This window comes from Mesocricetus auratus, unplaced genomic scaffold, assembly GCF_017639785.1.
Source record: "Mesocricetus auratus isolate SY011 unplaced genomic scaffold, BCM_Maur_2.0 Super-Scaffold_6730, whole genome shotgun sequence".
Lineage (NCBI taxonomy): Eukaryota > Metazoa > Chordata > Mammalia > Rodentia > Cricetidae > Mesocricetus > Mesocricetus auratus.
The window spans coordinates 60,928,959-60,942,327 of NW_024429184.1; the positions used below are offsets into that span (position 1 = coordinate 60,928,959).

The 13,369-nt window shown below is 41.1% G+C and overlaps 1 protein-coding gene across 2 annotated transcripts in view; it reads right to left on the reverse strand.

Moving 5' to 3' along the window:
* The window catches only part of Kcnb2 (potassium voltage-gated channel subfamily B member 2), a 438,135-nt gene that overhangs the window by 110,055 nt on the left and 314,711 nt on the right, over positions 1-13,369 (reverse strand). The window lies entirely within an intron of this gene.

Sequence of the window (13,369 nt, forward strand, 5' to 3'; positions counted from 1 at the left end):
CTTTTGAATGTGTGTGTGTGTACACATGTATATGCCATGTGCATGTGGGTGTCCTGGGAAGCCAGAAAAGGGAGTTGGAGCCCCCAAAGCTGGAGCTACGGGCAGTTGAAAGTCACTGACGTGGGTGCTGGGAACCAAACCTGGATCCTCTGCAAGGACAGTAAGTGCTCTTAACTGCTGAGCCATCTCCCTAGGTCTTGGAAATATGGATTCCAATGTGAAGTTTTCACCCTGGAAGCAGCTGTAATGAATCCTACAGACCTTGCTGTGAAATCCTCGGCTAATGATTATGTATTGTATTTCATAAGGACAACAATACTAATATAAATTAGCATAAGAAGGTTAGACCAGTATGAGTGCCTTAACCAAAGCCTAAAAATATTTCTGAGGACACAGAGCTTTGCTGTGTAAGTAGCAACCTGAACCCATACTTTGCCGAACAAATGCTTTTAGAATTTGTTTCTGCAGTGTTGAGGATCGAAACCCAGGGCCTCATACATGCCCTACAAGCATTGGACCATTGAGCTACATTCCCAACTTCCAGATATTTTGTAGTTTTTGATGGGTCCTTGGGGCTTTACTTCTTCAACAAATAAACTGGAAATAAATAAGGTCTGAAATTGGCATGGGCATTGATTTAGAATATCTGAGGAATTTTGTTTGCCAGCGTCGCCAACATTCTCTTTGTGGGTTAATTGCCACGGGATTAGTAAATCTCATGGGTGGGATGGGCTAACCATGCTGAATGGTCAATCTGCCAGGGGCCACACCATTAGTCAACACTGAAGAGTTTAGGATTCTAAGTTGGTAGGATTTGGAGAAGAGGGATTTTACTCAATGCAATCAACTCAGTATCAGGGAATACAGAGAGTCTGACCAATAATAATTTCTGAGGATGGTTTCAGAATTTATAAGGGACCCGAGGATTATAATGTGGAAGATGGTTGGTCACTGTTCATAAATCAGGTCTCTGTGAAGTAGCTTTGGAAATCAGCAGGCATGGCAGGTAGGTTTTTCAGAATGTAGGGGAGGGGGAACAAGAGCTTCTAACAGCATGAAGGTCCCTTGAGGGTCTCCAGCTGATGGAAGGGACATGGATGTTCTGAGATGGACCTATGGACTTCACTGGCCCTTGTACCGAAACCAGGAGTAAGTGGGCAGATATCCCAGAGAACAGCCAGTAGTAACATCTTGTCTGGTGACTCTCACAGGGACTATGTTCACTTGAAACATACTCAACCTATGAAACAGAATTCATAAGCATTTTGGTAGAATTAAAAACCACCTCCTGGAAAAGTACTCATATCTCAAGACATGGGGGGAGCGCTGTGGAGCCTTGAATTAGCAACACCTGAAGAACAAGGAAGGAGAGAGATGTTGATAGTGCTTTGTGTAGTGAAAGAAGGTTATGTGATGCTTATGCAAAGAAGTAACTCCCAGAGTCACTGGAGTGCTGGTTTGTGTTAGCGGTGTCCCAGCTTGTCAGGTTTCCAGGAAATTGCTGGAATTTCAAGCACCTTTTGGTTGGTACTTTAGATTTCAGTCAGCACTGGCTAGCTCCTAGAGGACGTCTAAACAATTGTGTGTGGCTTTTCACTGTCATTTCTGTTTCATTTGCCGTAAGGTTATTTTAAAGTAGAGAGACACATTTTGAATAGTTACCTTACCATTTGCTTATTTTAAAGAAAAGTACCCACAATGTGTAAATTGTGAGTAACATCAAGGTAGTAAATCTTTTTGGAACCTTGTTGTCTATTACCCACACCATTAAGTTTTCGACAAAGTCAAGAGAAAACAAGTTAGGCAAGTAGAAGTGAAAATGGCTAATAATCTTTTTCTTTTTTATTCTGCCTGTCTAGTTTTTCTTGTCCCTGTCTTGCTCCTATTTTTATTGATTTTGTTGCTGGTGATTGAACCCAGGGCTGTATCACTGACAAACTTTCCCAATCCAAACATTTAGCCTTAACTCACTTTAAAGTTTGTTGCCAAAACATGTGAAGGCTGAGATATTAAATATGAATTGTAAAGAACAGATGAAGCAAAAGGTGGCTAGGTCATGGTTGACATACTCTGAGAAGCTCAAGAGTTAATGCGCTCGCGCGCGCGCGCGTGTGTGTGTGTGTGTGTGTGTGTGTGTGTGTGTGTGTGTTGTGATACATTCAAGCTCATGGGTGGCACAGTATCTTTTGAGTGCAGGGAGCTGGCAGGCCTGCTGGAGGAGAATGTGTGTGTGAAGGAATGAAGATTTCCAGTAGATGCCTGCCGTTAGCAGAGGAGTTCAGTGTTTAGTGTGATTTATCCACTTTGGTTCTCCGCACAATTCCTTTCATCAGTAATTGTGAGTTTTCAGCTTGCATCATGTGTGATTTGTACTTTCTACTCTGCTTACACCTTCAGGGCCTTGGAAAGAACACATTGGGGAGCTCTCTGCACAGAAACCTTCAGAGTAAGAGCAGGTCTTTATTTTGAAGCGCCTTAAGTATCGTCAAGTCCAGTTTGCACAACTCGCAGTACCGGCATTCAAAGACAGGCAATTAGTTTCAGAGGTGTCTTGCCAGGCTCCTAATAAAGAAAACACAGTTCCGAGAGCTTGCTGCATCAGGTGCCTTCTCTCTCCAGGCTCATGCTTGGCTCACATCTTTTTGTTTCCCATTACTTTATTTTCCTTGTTGAGGCAAAGCCACCACCCGCACAGCTACAACTGGGTTTGGTTTAATTTTCAGGGAAGAGAGCCATACTATTTCTTTTCATAATAAAACATAGTATTTATAAATTTAATCACTCAGAGACACCACTGTACTCAAAGTGAGGTCTTAACAAATGACCTGTGAATTATGAGGAGCAGAGTGGTTCGGGTCAGTGTTTGCCCTTGCGCACATGCGTGGTTCACTTGCTTCCTTCTCTCAGTCATGCGCAAGTTCCAAGTTCCTTGTTAGAGGTAAACGGCTGTGGAAACCTATCAAATGAGCTTTGCTAGAGAAACAGCCACGCAGAGACTTGTTCAATCGGACTTTTCCTGCCCGTTTCCCACTGATACCACTTGAGGAAAGCAGTTGCCCGATTTGCTGGGGTGGTGCAGAGTGATAGAATGAAGAAACACTACAGTGTCTATTTCTGGAGTGATTCCTGAGTTGTTTGTACTCACAGACAGTGATCAGTTTACAATTTTGGTTTGTCTTATTTGCTTTCTCATGGTGTACATAGAAACAAGCCCCTTCCTCTCTTAAGCCAATATCTTCTTCAATGCTTTTATTGTAAGTCTTGATTCTGCCTTTTGGTGCTTTTTAGAACCTTTGCCACGAAATACCTTTCATTAGATTTAGTATACCCACTCACTGTTAGGAAATCATACAGGACTCTTGTATTCATGTGTGGAGCAGAACTTAACTCTGGTTTTGCCCTGGTGTGTTATCCCAGGGATGCTTGAATCAGTGCACAGCTGTACAACGTAGAGGTGACAATCTGCACTACCAGAGCAGGGTGGGCTCACCACTGTTTATCATAAATTACTAGTGGTCCTTAAGCCAAAGGTTCCCTCCTGAAGATGAAGGATCACTTGACCTTTTCAGTATGTCCCTATGGGAACTTGGACATGGAGATCTACATCTGAAAATAGTAGTATTCTGGATACTGGCATGGTACTTCTCCTCTTACTTAGTGGTCTTGTGTACTCTGCCAGCATCAGTGGTCCTGTACTTTAAGATGAGAGTGGGTTAAATTTCAGATCTCTTACAGTTCTCTGCAACAGTAATATTGGTCCTTCAAATCTTTAAAAGTAATCTCTCTTTGATTCTGTTACTGGGTTAAATCTAGTTATGTTGTCTCTTGCACCTACAGCTCTTTCTCAAAAGTAATGTCTCTACTCATCCCCACAAATGCCTACTTTGAATCTCAACCTTGTTCCCAATCTTTCTAACACCCTACTCCCTGGAAAGGTGAGAGTGACTTTCTAATTCCAAATTTAGGAGACTTATTTTTCCTCATCATATGATGCCATACCTCAAACACATAAGACACTGCCCAGATGCTTTAATAATCCCATGGCTTCTGCAGAATGATGTCCAATTTACTGTGACATTAAAGGCTATCTTTATAATTCTCTTGTTTCTCTAACAACTGTGTTAGCAAATGTGGATTTATGTCCACTCTTTTCACAGTGTCCCTTATACATTGCTTTAAGAATAGGTTTGCACTTTTTGTTTATTGCTGTGTATGTTTCTAAGGCATTTATTTTGTTTTTTAATTGAAAAAAACTTCCTCTTTGGGTACTGATTTCATTGGTAATATTAGTCAATTTTTAACTTATGTAACATAATTATAATACAAGTGAAAACAAGGTAAATTGGTACGGGAGCAAACATAGCTGACTCTCAGGGTGGTCTCATGAGACCATGATGGAATACCCCATGGATGGACCACTTAGCATGTGATAAGCCTTAGTAAACATGATTACTGAGGGGAAAAAATAGAGATAAGTTGTTACAGTGGACAAAGTTTGAGTGGACATCTACAGTATTTAAAATTTATTGTTAGTTTATGATGTTGGTCTATAGGGAGGAAAACAAAAGAGAAATTGCTTAAAATTCAAAAGCAGGCAACTCAACCTTAGCTTTGCTAATCCTGAGATTTTATACGGCATTACAGGATATATCATCTTAGGCTGTCTCTGAATGAAGTATCTGAATCGCATACTTCCACTCAAACTTTCTCTGCCCAGGACACAGACAGGAGAAACCATCTGGACAGGTTAGCATGACATCTGAAGGATGAACAGAGAGACCGAGGGCTAATGATGAGGATATGAGGGGTCTTTCCTCCTTCACCACCTTCTTTCTTGACAAGTATCTATGAAGACTTTGCCAGCTCATAAGAATCCCTGCTGTTACAGCAGCCTATGAGGCAGTGTGTCACTGGAAGGCAAGGGGACTATGATGACGTAGGCTGTGTCACTAAAAGCAGAGGAATAATGAAGAGCCGATTAAACAGTTCTGTGGTGCACTGGATGCTCTCAGTTGACATGTAGCTATTTTTGGTGACCAATTATGGAATAGTTAGCCTTTTACTTTTGAAGCAGTGATATTTTTTCATCACTTTCTTCCCTTACACCCTCCTTTTAACCCCCCAATAATTATAATTTCCACTGCAACCTTGCTTTCTGTCAGTCTTCATGGAAGGACACATCTGTATCCATGGTTACAAAAGCCAATCACACAAAAATAAACACCTGAATGCTTTAATTTCAGAGAGATTATTTTTGCTCGTTTACGTTATCAAGGCATTGGAAAGGGCTCACCAAGCAGTGTGCATAGATACTTTAAAAGTACTATGTGGGATATCCCACAGTAGAAGGAGAGGACCAGAGCTGGGGGCCAGTCCCAAAACACCTTTAGAATTACTGTGACCTGAGGCAAGCGACCTCATTTCTTAGGTCTTACTCTCCATGTACGGAATGTTGTAATAAAAATAAGACCGTCCATAGAGAGACACTGAAGGACAATGTGAAAACATTTTCCAAAAGACTTGGGAGCCTATGCAGAAATGTCAGAAACACCAGGCATTTCTTCTCTATTTTCTTCCGTACACTACTTTGTCATCACTGCTCAGAGGACATGTTTCAGGAAATAATAGGTGCCTTCTGTATATTCAGGGGATTCCAAATGGATGCAGGGTGCTAAAATCCTTCTCTTCTGTTTATCGGAGGCAGAGACTGAACCCAGGGCCTCCTGCGGGCCAGGCAAGTGCTCTCCCACTCAGCTAGATGCCCAGACTGGAAGGAAATACTTTTTTGTAGTCAAAGTTGCTTTCTAACATGATGTGTAGAGTGGAATAATTACTGAATTCATTTCGACATGCCATAGTTCATGAGTTTCTCTGTGCATATAAGAACTAGATGACAGTGTCTTCATGAATGTAATCCAGGCCTCTAACATCCTTCAATTTGTAGAATGAGTTTTGGGTAGAGTAATCTAAAATAAATTACTGATTTAACTCTTCATCTCAACAGGTGAAATTTTGTCTTTACAGGCAGACTCTCAGACTCTTGTCTGGGCAGAACCATGACAAAGCAGATGAAATTACAGGAGGAGGCTTGCCTGGAGGGGCTTCTCTAAGTCAGAGCTGAAAAGAGAGAAACAGGCAGAGGGAGAATAGAAGAGGCTATTTCAAGCTCTCCAGAGTGTCAAACTTCCTGAGTGCTGGGATGGAAAACTCAGCTGCCTTTTCTTCGGTGCATGCTTTACTCTGGGACTTTGGGTAAAGCACTACCACAGCCTCCCCATTCTTAGAAGGTTTGAAAATGAACGATCCTAGCTTGGCTGGAAAACTATAGAATAGAATATATTTTTAGCATAATAGATCTCTTCAATCTGCTCAAAAAATAGATCCACAGAAAGAGCAAACAGATGGGAGGCCATGTGCTGTTTGTCACAAGTCCAGGGTTTTAAATGAGATAAACACTGAAACCCTGCGGCCACAAATCTGTCCTTTCTCTAACAAAATCCTGAGATTTCCAGAACTGCTCTGATCAAATATGCACATTAAGAAATCCAGGAAGCCCTGCCAAACTCTCTGCTAGTGCCGGATAGTAAGTGGCCTTGGTTCATGGACAGTAACCCATTTCTGTTAATAAAATGTGCATAAGGAGATCTACGATGCTGATTACTCCAAGAACCCAAATACTGGAGCTATTTGGCTAGACAGAAAACCATGCTGGGATACTGTGCAAATTAAGTTATTTTCCTATGGGCTTCATCATATCATCTATGGAGACTTGATGACAATTACAGGCTGTGACCCAACTGGGTTATGTTCTTTCCAATGAATGATACTTAAGCTGAGCCCTCGTAAGAGAATCGTTTAGAAATTAACTTTTCTCTCTAACCTTGTCTTTCCCTTGTATATTTCACGCTATTCCTCACAAGAACACTTCCCTTTTTCTAGGTGGTTGCAATTGCAGTCAGAAAGGCATTTTGTTGAATAAAGAATAGAGTTACTTGGAACTGAAGGCCCTGGATAGAAATGAGCCCACCTAGAGGCTTGTCACTCCTGCAGTGGACTGTGCTCTTTTTTGTTGTCTTTGTTCTGTTTAGTAAGTAGGCATCTGTTAATATTTGCTGAATGAACTAGTGAACAAGTGAGTTTAAGTTGGAGGTTATTCTCTTTACAATTCTTGGCTGCTGTGTTAGCAATTAAAGCACTGCTTTCTTGCATGTCTTTTACTTACTCAGTACTTAAGTGATAGCTTAAGTAATCTTTTGGTTAGCATCTTTTACCTTAGTAGAGTATCTGAATTTAAAATCTCTCTAGGAAATATTTTAGAGGGTAGGCTTAGTTTCCTTGCTTAAGAGAAAACTGTTAATACTTGTTGAAATACTTTAGAAATGCTAGTTAATACAGGGATTAAATGTATTCATTTAACCACCACAGACTCTTGCATGCTTGGTACACGGACCCCAGATATGAACATGCCCCATCCCTTCTAGCGGGAATCTCAGAGGGAGTGAAGCTTAAATACATACATAACTACAAGACATTTGATTCCATGATAGGATGACCTGGACATTGTGAAAAAATATTATTCTACCAGGGTTTAAAATGAAAAAATCAGAAAGGCTTCCCAGAGGCTGAAAGATATTATCACTACCTTAAAGGAAAAATTGGGGATATGAGGAAAGGGGGCCCTTACTGGGTTGTTGGAAGAGGAGAGATTCATGTCTAGGAAAGGACTGCAGCCAACACAGAGGGGAGAAAGTGATAGAAAGTTGCATCTGTGTAGAGAATCCGATTACAGCCAGGGAAAACAGTCTCCTGCAACTGTGCAAAGTGTGAGGACTCCTCAGACTTGTACTTCAGTCTGTGGAACTCAAGACAACGTGGTGGCAGAGCTGTCCCTGACATGCACCCCACAGATAAAGTAGACTTGAATTTTCTAGAAAAACAACAGAGGCCTGAAATTGAAAATATCATTAGGTCATCTCACACATCAATGTATTTAGCAGGTTGCTTGTGGAAAAAAAATTCAATGTCAAATTGACTTCCCTGACTATGTCAAAATCACTTCTGCCATTTCTCTTTGCTTCCTGAGCATTTGGTATGTGTGTAGGGAATGAAAACTGATTTCACAAATAGCGGGCTTTCTCTACCCTTAACCACCCAGAAAGGTCAATCTATGCTTGCTCATCAGGTGGCAGAATCTACAACCAAGCAGAAGTTAAGTTTGGGATTACTTCGTGTTGCAGATATTCAAGTGAACATCTCCTCTGAGCTAATAGTGGCCAGCCAAACAGGTGACCCTGATAGCAAAAATCAGAAAGGAGTGCTGTTCAGTACTTTCCATGCAGCATTCAAATACGTTTTCTAAAGACTGAGAAATGAGAAATAAAACTAACACAATGCTGCTGTGTAGTTATTATTGTTGCTCACATTTACATGGCCATGAATGACACAGAAATTGTGCAATGGAAAAAAGTAGCAACAGATGTGAGGGTCACAGCTGGGAGTATTGCCAGTTTTACTCTGTAATGTTCAGAGTTACTCTCGTCAGGCAAGGAAATTGATTTCCTTCAAAGTATGGATTTTCTCCTGTAATAACATTTTCTATTTGAGAAGTCTAAGAAGTCAATTTAGTCACCTTCCCTCCATTTATCTAAGAAGAAAAATCTCTAAACAGAAAGACTTAGCATCCATGGTAACCTAGACACACATTCTCAGGAAATACCTAAATTAATCTCTCATCCTGCTATTGAAACCTATTTTTTAAATTCTTTTCCCTATGAAATAAGGGAACAGCTGTCCGAGTCTTCATCATATGCTTGCAAACTATTCTTGTCACACCTCAGCTTTCTGTGTTCAAGTTAGACACACCTATTTCCCTTCTTCACTGTTCACAGAAATCTCCTTGTCTGCTGCTGATTCATCTTTGTTAGGATGAAAATCTTCACCATACTAACCACAGTAGGACTTGTGGTCTGTGAGATCCAGTTAGAATACACTAGATGACTTGCAGTTCCTACATCTTGTATTCCCATCATATAGATGTTACAATTAGATTCTTCATGTCTCAATCCTGACTTGGGTACCAATATGATTGGTAACTAATACCAAAGCAAGGATAAAAAGCATCACATATGAAATTCCTGCAGAAAAGCAAAGCTACTAGGGTATAGATCTTTCTAGAAGGGAATCAGATATCTGAACATAAGAATCAGTGCTGTAAGTCTCTTTTAAGAAAACAGAAAAAAACTTTGTGTGGAATTTCATTTAGTAATGACACCAAAATCATAGGCAGAAAATTTAAAAGAAAACCGATGTTGGACTTCGACAAAACTGAAATTGCACCACAGGACACTAGTTCAGAGAGAATAAAAAAGTCATGAAATAGGAAAGCTATGTGAAAAAATCATATCTTTAATAAGGAGTTTGCATCTATAATGACAAACAAAAACAATCCAATTTAAAAGAGGGCAAGAATTTAGATAGATATTACTCCAAAGAAGAGCTAAAGACACTAAGTACGTGGAGAGTTCCATATAATCAGTGGGAAACACAAAACTACTACATAATCTCACTTTGATTCCATTAATATGGGCAATAGCTGCAAGATACAAAATACGTGGTGGGATGAATTCAGAGAATTTGGAATCTTGTGCACTGTTAGAGAGAATATAAAATTGTAGATGGAGGTTTCTGTTCTGCCTGGTTCTATCCCGTAACTGTATGGACCCAAATAAACTCACAGAGGTTTATATTAGTTATAAACTTTTTGGCTGATGGCTCAGACTTCTTACTGGCTAGCTCTCTCTTAATTATTAACTCATAACTATTAATCTATGTATTTCTACATGGCCTTATCTTACTGTAGAATGCCCAGAGTCCTGTCTTCCCGGTGGCTACATTGTATCTCTATGGTGACTTCTCTCTCTTTTCCACTTCCCAGAATTCTCCTTCCTGCCTGGCTACTGGTCAGTAAGCATTTATCCATCAACCAATAAAAGAAACACATATTCACAGCATACAGGACACCCCCCATGATAAAATGGTACAGCTACTGTGGAAAGTTGTGAGAGAATTCCCCAAGTCATTAAATACAGAATCAGTATACAACTCTACATTTCAATTACTAGTCCTTTACCCCAGAATCAAAAGCAGGGATGCATGGCAAAGGCACCATTCATTACAGCCAAGAGGTTGAAGCAACTTGGTGTCTATAGAAGGTTGAATAGATGAACAAAATACAACATGTATGGATAATGAAATATTATCTAAAAGAGGAAACCTGGATTATGTTTCTAAGGTAAGACACTAACTAAGATAGTTGTGGAAGGACAGATATTGATTGATAGGAAGTATTAGCAATACAAAAAAATCACAATGTCTAAAAGAAGTATGAGTTTTCAGGTGTAGGGAATTTCGTGCGCTCAGCGCTCTAGTCTTGAAAGATGAAAACATTTTGGAAATGAAAGTGGGTGATGGTTGTGCAGCCATGTAAACCCACTTCATGCTACAAAACTTGGCTCCAACAATGAGTCCATAAGGTGACAAAAGCTATGTTATATTTTACCACATCAAAATCTAAAAGGAGCCAGAGTGTAGAAGAGGGAAAGGGCTCTTTAGAGAAAGCCTTGCAGGGAAGGGTGATGTAGAATATTAGTTGAAGATGTGTTACACTTATTTATGCTGTGGAGCATTTATCTGACAATGCAATGGTGTGTTAAATTCTTTTATGTTGCATTTGTTTAACACTGTGAATCTGTGTTACTTTGCCTGTCTAAAACACCTGACTGGTGTAATAAAGAGCTGAACTGCCAGTAGTAAGGCAGGAGAAAGGCTGGGCAGGTAAATCTGGGAGAAGATTGAGGAGCAAGAAAAAGGAGGAGAAGAGGACATCAGGGATCAGCCACTTAGCTACACAGCAAGTCACAGAGTAAGAAGGAAAGAAAGGCATATGAAAACAGAGAAAGATACAAGCTTAGAGGCAAAAGATAGAATAATTTAAGTTAAGAAAAGCTGACTAGAAATAAGGCAAGCTAAGGCCAGGCATTTATAGGAAAGAATAAGACCGTGTGTATTTATTTGGGATCTGGGTAGTGAGCTCCCAAAGTGCAAAATAAAATCAGCTACAGAGCGGTCTTACCCACTCTCCTTCCAGTGTGGGCTGTCACCTCACCCATTGCCAGTCTGAGACTGGCTCCATGAGACTACCAATCAGACTTAACTCTTTGTATGTGATCCATAGACGAGTATATCAAGACCAAGGAAGACTGGGTGCTTTAGGCTCATGACCATGACTGCTGCTTTGAAATGAGTCTGAATGTGCAGAGATTTGAGGGAACAAAGGATTCGAGAGTGGTTTTAGGCCAGGCAGGAAAGACATTGTCAGATTTTCAAAGACATCCTGAAAGAAGCCTACTTCAAGGGCAGGAGGATCATGGCCATACCAGTGCAGAGCATACATACATCAGGAGACTGGGGGGGGGGGCTCTGAGCAGGGAGCTAGAGGCGATGGCCTGGTTCTGCAGGAGAGACAGTAATACAGGGGAGTCCAGCAGGGACAGGTTACAGGAGAGTCATCTTTCAGACATGTGCCGGACTAGGGCACATGAGACAAATACTGGCAAGGGATGCGTCAGGAGGAGCCCTAAGCCAAGCAAAGTGCGAGAGCAGAGAGATGGCCTATCAGGCTCCAAGTTTTCTACAGTGATGTCGCTTGCTCATTTCATTGTTTCCATTTATTTGTTTCAGGGCATTGCGGCACATGTCTGTAATTCTAATACAGGGGAGACCAAGGCAGAAGGACAATTGTGAATTCAAGGCCAGTGTAGGGTGCTTAGTGTGCTTCAGGCAAGCTTGAGCTACAGAGTGAGACTGTGTCTCATATAAAACAAGACAAACAAAGCAAAAATAAACCACCAGCTGAACAAAACATAGCAGCAACAACAAAAGACTGTCTTTGCCATAGAATGCTTTTGTTTGAGTGACGAGATGAATGGTTATGTCTATGGAGAGGACTCTTGCCAGTATTAATATAGTTTAAAGGAATGGAGAAGGTTGAAACAAGAGTGATTGTGAAAAATATTTACAGATTTATCATCATCATTATTTGTTATGGATATGTGTGCATGTCTATGTGGGGATATTTGCATGTTAGTTAGTTCATGTCATCAGAAGCCAGAGTATTGGATTCCCTGGCACTAGAGGTCTAGATGGTTGTGAGCTATTCAGTGTAGATGCTGGGAACCTAACTCTGGTCTTCTGCAACCACTGAGCCATCTCTCCAGCTCCCAAGAATGCACTCTGATCACCAACCACTAGCCATGCTTGTTGGGTACACCAGGCCCAAGCTCAGGGTTCCCAGGTTCTTGAAGAGCTAATGCAGGTTTCCCTGGAAACCCCTTACACATGAAAGCAACGTCCACAGCCTCCGGGGTGATGTTGTGTTTTCATGTTTCAGTTCTAGCACTTGCACTTGTAATGATCCACTTAGCCTCTTTCAGTCCTGGTTTTTTGTCTTGTAAAACGGAGTTAATAATATTATCTGCTACCTAGATGTTTTTAGAATTGCATGAGACAATGAAAGTAAGTACTTCTATATGTGAAATATAATTGTTATTGTGGGTAGAAAAGTTACAGGTGTCTTCCTTTTGAGGGTTGTGTTTCCAACAAAGAATATCGTGTCTTCTCTCTGAGGTCCTGGAACTGGCATTTGACAAGGGGCTTGGCAGTAGAGTATCAGAGGCATCAAAGTCTCAACTCAATTTAGCTTAGATCAAGATTAACGAAGAGTGTGCCATGAGCAATGCCCTTGGCAGGGTCCATTTGGGAACTAGTGTCTGTGCAGAGACTTCAAAAGCACAGAGAAGCTCCTTCCCAGGCGAGATTTGCTTCACAAAGCCTTTACCATGGCAACAGGGAAACACTTGCAGAGCCCTGCAGCTGACACTGTGAAAAATATCACCTGTTCTCAAGGTACTGGAAATTGCACAGCATGACTCAGAGCGGCTTCCTCATTCTGGTTATAGGCTGGGCCATAAATGCTGAGCAAATACAGGGCATTGAAGGGGGTTGGGATCTGGGAGGAGTCGTGGGACAGGAAAGCATGATCAGAGTATATTGCATGGGAAATTTCTTTTCAAATGTGTGTATGCCTAAACTACAAATGGCCTTAAGAAGGAGGGGATCTGAAAGAAGAATGAACCACATGGCCAGGTGCCTCATTCTCGGAAGGATAACAGGGTCCGGGCTAGGGTGAAGCTGAGATGTAAATGAAGGAAAGAGATGGGTATTGGACAGAGCTCAGCACAGATGACCCCAGCCACACACACATGCCAAAGGCCAGAGAAGTGGGAGGGCAACCCTGTCCTAAGTTTGGTAG